Here is a 7532-nt window from a genome sequence, read left to right as displayed (position 1 = left end):
TTTGTACCCGTCTGTGCTGTCAAAAACCGGAGTAGGTTTTCAACCGAAAAGTTGAATTCATCCTTTGCAGGATTCCAAACCAAACCCAGAACCTTGACCGACGTCTCGTGAAGAACGACCATCTCATTACAAGTAGATTCCACTTGATTTTCAAGCGTGCGCATCAAATTTGCTAAATTTGTTGTCCATTTTCGCAATGTCATGCCGGCCGATTTCATTATTGAGCGCGCTTCTCGGCATAGTTTAGCGGCTTCCTCTTCTGTGTCGGCACCAGTGACTAAGTCATCCACGTAAAACGACTCGGCAAGAGTTTGCGCAGTTTGTGCCATGACAGCCGGTGCTCTTTTTACGTGGTAGAGAATAGTAGCTGTGAGCAAAAATGGGCTACATGTGGCTCCAAAAGGCACTCGTGTCATCCTCCACTCTTGCAGCTTGCCCTTGGATAAATCTCTTTCTGCAAACCAGAGAAAGCGGAAAGCGTCTCTGTCGTCCTCCCGAATCGCAATTTGAAGGAATGTCTTTTCTATGTCCGTGATAACTGCCACCGGGTGCGTTCTGAAGCGTAGCAAAATTTGCACGAGGTCTTGGTATAAGTTGTCACCCTTTTGAAGGCAGTCATTAAGTGACTTGCATCCTTTGGCATGTGACGAAGCGTCAAACACCACTCTCATTTTCGTCGTCAGTGCTTGTTCACGCATGACTTCCTTGTGCGGCATGTAATATAATTTCGTCACCTCTGCAGGTACGTCACTGACTACTTCGGCGTGTCCTGCCCTCAAGTACTCCCTTATGGTACGGTCATACGTTTCGAGCAGTCCTTTTCAGGAGTTGAGACGGTTGACAAGCCTGTCCAGTTGAGTAACGGCTACTTGCCTGTTGCTTGCAAGCTCGAAATTATCCTTCCAAGGGAAGGTCACTTCATATCTTCCGTTTTTGAAGCTAATCGTTTGCTCAAAATGCCTCATGGTGTCGCTCATTTCAGGTGGCTTGTTTATCGCGTCCGTAATTCCTATGTTTTCAAGTTCCCAAAAGGAGCGCAATATCTCGTCGGAATCGGTAGCTTGGGCTTTTAGCACGCACACCATCATTTGTGAAGTAGTTGAGTGGGACAACAAGTGCGATGTGCTTCCCTGGAAGGTCCATCCAAGCTTGGAGTTCAGTGCGATCAATGATTCGTTGCCTTCGCACCGTGAAACTTCGCCGGTCAACACTTTCCACATCTGATCGGACCCGATAAGTACGCTGATGCCACTCTTAGTTATGATAGATGGATGTTGGAGCTCATCGGCAACATCGTTTCCCAGCTTCTTGAAAGACGCAACGAAGGCTACGTCCATTGCAGTCTCTGCGATGTCTTGGCAGATGCTTGGGATCTCTATGGCAGTTAAGACTATTTCCGCGTCGGAAAACTGGCTTCGCAGTCGTAGTTCTACTATGCGACGCCTCTTAGCCTCTTGGTCCGATGTATTTGCGAAAGTATTGAAGGCTATTCGAGTTGCTCCCGCGCTTTTCAGCTTGAGGTGCTTGGACAGATCTTCAGTTACGAAAGTCCTCTGACTGCCACCATCGAAAACGCCTCGTATGTAGCGGCAGGTGTCATCATTCATGGCCCATGCTCTGAAAGTCTGAAGAAAAACGGAAGTGGTAGAGTCTTCCTTGACGGGTCTTCTTCCAAGTGATGCACAGACTGTCGTAGTTTTTCCGTGGTTCTTGTTAGCATAGTTTGACTTCCGCGAACACCTATCGGGATCGCACATGCTTGTAGCGTGTCGAGCTTGGCATTTGGAGCAGGAAATCCTTCTTTTGCAGTCCCGTGCCCGATGTCCTTTGGTGGTGCAGCGGAAACACCTTTTGTCGTTGGAAAGCAGTTGCTTCTTCTGCGTCAGTGACAAGTCAGCTGTGCAGGCTTCCGATCCATGATGGCTGGACGAGCAGAATACGCAGTTGTTCTTTTTTTCTCGTACCGAGTTGCTGTAAAGCACAGATGACGTCGGTTTCCCACGCCGAGAGTACGTCGACTGACTGGCCACGGGGAGTGTTCCATGTTCTCGTTCTTTGGCATCCTTAAAATCACTCTTTTCCAGGCTTTCCAGCTCAATACACAGGAAGTTGAGCACACGGTCCAGTCCCACGGATGTAGCTTCAGCTCTCGAGTCATATGCCAACTGGACGGCACATGATCGATGATACTGCACGACTATATCCCGTGGAAGAGCACGCAGTAGGATGTCGCAGAGCATTGACGAAAATGACGACTTGTGCACACCCAAAGTCTCTAAGCCTCGGATATTCACGAGAACTTGGTCGTACAAGCTGCGTAGCGCTTTGGTGTCAGTCGATGAACGGACAGGGCTTAACATCCGTAGCTTGGCAAAATATTCTTGCTCCAGGCGCGTCTTGTCCCCAAATCGCTTCTGTAGCATTTTGATGGCGTCACTGTAGCAACTTTCTGTCGTCGGAAGGCCCGCAATTACTGATGCAGCGTCTCCTTTAAGATACAGTCGCAGGTAATGAAACTTCTCCGTGGCAGTGATGCGATTGTTACTATGAACAATTTGGTAAAATTGTTCCCAAAATTCGGGCCACTTGCATAGGTCTCCAAAAAAGGAGCTATTGTCAGTTTAGGCAATTTAACTCCAGTTCCATCTGATGGTGCTACGACTGGCTGGGAAACTGTTTCTTGAATTCCGGTCGATGTCCTTAGCATGCGATCTTTCTTGCTCAGAATCTCAGCGAGAATGTGCGTAGCAACGTCCTCGTATTGTAAGACAGCGTTATACTCGACCTCGAACTCCTCGTCAGGTATATGCGGCTCAATCTCGTTGTTCAAGTTTTTAAGCTCTTCGTTATTAGCCTTCAGCCTCTCATATATGGAGTTGAGCTGGTCATAGGAGGCAGAGTCGTTAGCGAGGAGATCACTTGCCTCGTTTATAATCCTCGTGTTCTGTGCTCGCCGCGACGTCCGCTTCGACTTCAGTCGTTCCATGCCGCTGCAATTGACTGGTAGCCCTCCGTAGGGTCCTGGTTTTCAATCCCGGTTCTTCGGAACCAATGTTTAGACGATGGCGTTCCAGACACTGCGATCAGACTCAAGTCCGTCTTTTAGGTATAAGGCAAAAATACTTGTTTATTTAACTGCGTTCGGAAGCGCTCTGCTGTCACTTGAGCGTCCCCGCGTCCCTCGCTCGCGCTCTTCTTCTTCTTCGTTTCCTTGTCCCAGCCCAGAACGTGAAAAATAATCAATATATATATATATATATATATATATATATATATATAAATATATATAACACATTTAACGTGTCATCACATAAGTATTTTGTATGGTGGATGATTCTACATCGAAGACCACTCAGCTCTCCAGAAAGAAATGACCGCTCGATTTGACGGTTTGTGTATTTTCTGCGTGAAGAATTATATAGAGACTCTGTGCAAGCTTTCATCCCGGCCGTGATGTTCCGCATAAAGACAGAATCGATGACTTTTTACGCACATTCTGTGCTGTTCCCATGAGTAAAATCTCGCGAGCGCTAGCGAGGAACACTGCTGATGCATAGATGGAACAAGCTGTTCACTTCCATTGCACAGAGAACGAATGCTATAACATCACTCCACGTGTGATGCCTGCCATTGATTGCTCTTCAACCGCGAAGGAAGACTCGCCTGTATTTTCTTTCACGAATTAGTATGAAGAACGCTGAGGTAATAGGCTGCGTGGCTCGATCGACAACTGTCAACGTTGACTCGCGAGCGCTGGCACGCGCGCTATTTTAGCAGACATCAGCGAACAGCTCGTGTACCCTTCTACGTGTTTTGGTGTCACTCCGCGAACAGTAATGTTTCCGGCAGCGCCCGTATTCCCATACACCACCTTTGTGCAGTTTCGTGAGATTCGATGAAGAGTTAGCTGCCGCCTAAGGTTGTTTTGGGGCTGCGTGCTTCTATCGCACCGAGTAAAATCTGAAGTCATTGAAGGGCTTTTGGATTATGAAGCTCTTAAAGTCGCATGGAATAGAATGTGTTCTCCTCAAAGGCCTTAGATCAAAACTGTTTCAAACTTTTTAAACTTGATGACACTTTTCTATTGAACACTTTAGCCTCATCTTTTGAGTAATTAGAACGTTGTAGCGAATTTCGCAGTGTTGATGCGCTGATTCGTAAGCTTTGTGACATTGTACGTGAATGCTCATCGAAGTATGTGCCTTAAAGATATACTCAATGTAACTCAATGCACGCGTGGTACAACAGGGAAATAATTCATCTCACTCGTCGCATGAAGCGCTTACGTAAGAAGCGTCACTACAAATGTAATGATAGTGATTCTCCGTATATTGCACTGAGAGGTAAATTTGCAGCTGAATTCAAAGAAGCTAAGAACTACTACTTTAGCAATACCTTGGCTACATATATAAAAAATAAACCGATCCAGGTTCCAGAGATCGACTAGTGCTGCATCGTCTATGCCTTCATCGTTTTATTCTTGATTGCGAAGTCTCCCTAAACTTTATATAGGAAATGCCTTAAATGTTCACTTTAATTTCTTTTATAGATAACGACACAACTTTCCGCAAGCAGCAAACTATCTGCTTTTTGTAATCTTGAGCTATAAGCTTCTTTGCAACACGTGACCCTAAAGTAATTTGGAAATTAGAAACACGCCGGTGCAGACGATAATCCGAGTGTGTTTCTAAAGCGGTATTCAGAATGGTGTGCTAACTTTCTTACTGCAGTATTAAAGAACTAATACCTGAAATTGTTCCACAGTCGTTGAAATTAAAATAAAACGTGATGCCCGCATTTCAGTCCCGAAACAAATAAATACCAATTATAGTCTAATATCTGCTTTCTATCAGGTCCAACTCTTTGAAGCAATTAATAAACAAATACTTTGTAAAGTACCTAAACGCACACACTATACTTTCTCGATCACATCATGGCTTTTGTGTGGTTTATTTTACTGGCTGTTACACAGCCGCTTGAAATGAATTGACGTCTAAGGTCTTTCACAAGGTTTGCCATGAAAAACCTTTAGTTTCTTCAGGAATACAAGCTGGTTATTTGGATAGCAGATTACTTGCAGTCACAGTGAAAATTCGTTACGGTGAACCACGCGAAGTCACGGGACATACAAATCCCACCTGGGATGCCTGAAGTCTCGGTGCTTGGACCGGTTTTGTTTATTGCTAGTTATATCAACGACGTAGCATATTTTATCGGTAACACTCAAATAAACCAGACGACTGCCTTGTGTGCAAAACATCTCTAATACTCAATATCAGGATGCTTTGATGAATGTTTTCCCCCGCCGTTTTGTTACTTAAGTGAAACGTGGAAAATGTCTAATAACTACAAAATTTTTGTAGTCACGACCATTTTCAATAAGAAACATCCTGCTCAATTTGCATATACTAATGACGGTGTAAATATAGTACGTGTTACAGAGTTTATATACATTGGTGTAACTCTCACAATACAATTAAAATGGCCCAGCACATCGAAACAATCTGCAACCAGCTCTTCGAAAACTTTGGTATTCTCGATACATGCTAAGCAGCATGACAAGAGAGCGTGGACTGACAGCCTATAAGAATTTGGGAAGACTCGAAAATTCGTCAGCTGTTAGGTCACCTCGCCACAGACATGACATAGCTATATTAGAATCAGTTAAAAAAAGCAGTCAGGTTTATATTTTGTAGCTTTGACCGGAGTTTCTCGCCTACTTTGCGTGTCTATTTTTTGTCGCTGCAGCCCACCTCGAATATCGGCGCACTTCCAATCATGTCATATCCTCCTGCTTAAGACATTTCACACCCATTCGAGTGTTCTAGCACCCATACTATTCATTGCATCTTCTCTACACTGTACCTAGGGATCAACCCCCTAAATATTGCGCCCAATAAACATATTCTGAATTGTTTTTTTTTTCAACAGAACATGGACTTCTAGAATGATCTTGATGAGCCTCTGCGCCGACTCGGTGCTGAGCAAGTGGAAAAAGTATTGCGTAAACATGTATTTTGCTAAATCGCATTTTTTCAAGCTGCTGAATATATATATATATATATATATATATATATATATATATATATATATATATATATATATATATATATATATATGAGATATAACAGACAGTAATGCCAAGGAATGTACAAGGGAAGTTATTAAAACCAATGGAATGTAAATAAGAAGAAAGAAAAGTGGATGAAAAAATTACCAACTGTGAGCAGGAATCGAACCTACGACCTTCGAATTACGCGTTCGATGCTCTAACCACTGAGCTATCACAGCGGCCCTCCCTCCATCCACTTTTTTGGGTTTATCTGTGAATTTAGAAGTAGGAGTGACAGTCAGCGCCATCTATAAGCCAAACAACGAGTGTGAAAACACTCTTATGCGCATGTTTGGCGTCACGTAGAACGTGAACTTATTATGAGCGGGCAGCTGATTAATTGTCCCTCTTTATACAACCTAAACACACTAAGTCTGCCAGTACGAGACCCTCGTTCAATGAAATAAGGGAAAGAAGTGTTCCCTTATTTCATTGAACGAGGGTCTCGTACTGGCAGACTTAGTGTGTTTAGGTTGTATAAAGAGGGACAATTAATCAGCTGCCCACTCATAATAAGTTCACGTTCTACGTGACGCCAAACATGCGCATAAGAGTGTTTTCACACTCGTTGTTTGGCTTATAGATGGCGCTGACTGTCACTCCTACTTCTAAATTCACAGATAAACCCAAAAAAGTGGATGGAGGGAGGGCCGCTGTGATAGCTCAGTGGTTAGAGCATCGAACGCGTAATTCGAAGGTCGTAGGTTCGATTCCTGCTCACAGTTGGTAATTTTTTCATCCACTTTTCTTTCTTCTTATTTACATTCCATTGGTTTTAATAACTTCCCTTGTACATTCCTTGGCATTACTGTCTGTTATATCTCATTAATATTGTGTTAAAACACGGAAAAACGAGCCCTTAGGTATACACTTCTTTCCCTTATTTTATATATATATATATATATATATATATATATATATATATATATATATATATATATATATATTGTAAGGCAACGTTTTGGCTGCAAGACACTTCTTTTACTTGTCGAGCCTCTGCCCCACAACACAGGTCAGGCTGATGATGATGAGTATGTTCATATGATAAAATGACGCGCATGAATAATGCTCACACATATCCCCCCCCCCCACGCTTGAGCGGCCAGCCCGGACGCGTTTTAGACGGAAACGGAACGTCGAACGAATGGCTTCAGACGCGATACGTGGACAATCTCTGAACGACGACAGCGACGATCCGAAGAAAGGTCGCTGGGAGTGACACGGTAGTTCACTGGTGACATTTGTTCATTGATTGTGTAGGGTCCAATGAAGCGTGACTGAAATTTATCGCACAATCCTGGAGTACGAATGGGCGTCCAAAGCAACACTTTATCCCCACGACTGAAGGAGACGTCGCGATGAGAGCTGTTGTAGCGCTGCTTGCGATATTGCTAATTGGCTTCTGTATTAAGGCGAGCCC

The 7532-nt window shown here is 43.8% G+C and overlaps 2 non-coding genes across 2 annotated transcripts; one reads left to right on the top strand and one right to left on the bottom strand.

Moving 5' to 3' along the window:
- Window positions 1-6218: 6218 nt before the first annotated feature.
- TRNAT-CGU (transfer RNA threonine (anticodon CGU)) lies at window positions 6219-6291 on the bottom strand. Its single transcript has one exon. It is a non-coding gene; the product is annotated as a tRNA-Thr (tRNA).
- Window positions 6292-6764: 473 nt separating this feature from the next.
- On the top strand, window positions 6765-6837 carry TRNAT-CGU (transfer RNA threonine (anticodon CGU)). The gene has a single exon. It is a non-coding gene; the product is annotated as a tRNA-Thr (tRNA).
- The last annotated feature ends 695 nt before the right edge of the window (window positions 6838-7532 follow it).

This window comes from Rhipicephalus microplus, chromosome 3 (genome assembly GCF_043290135.1).
Source record: "Rhipicephalus microplus isolate Deutch F79 chromosome 3, USDA_Rmic, whole genome shotgun sequence".
Taxonomy (NCBI): domain Eukaryota; kingdom Metazoa; phylum Arthropoda; class Arachnida; order Ixodida; family Ixodidae; genus Rhipicephalus; species Rhipicephalus microplus.
The sequence above is the reverse complement of the archived record's forward strand: the minus strand, read 5'-3'. Positions and strand labels throughout refer to the sequence as shown.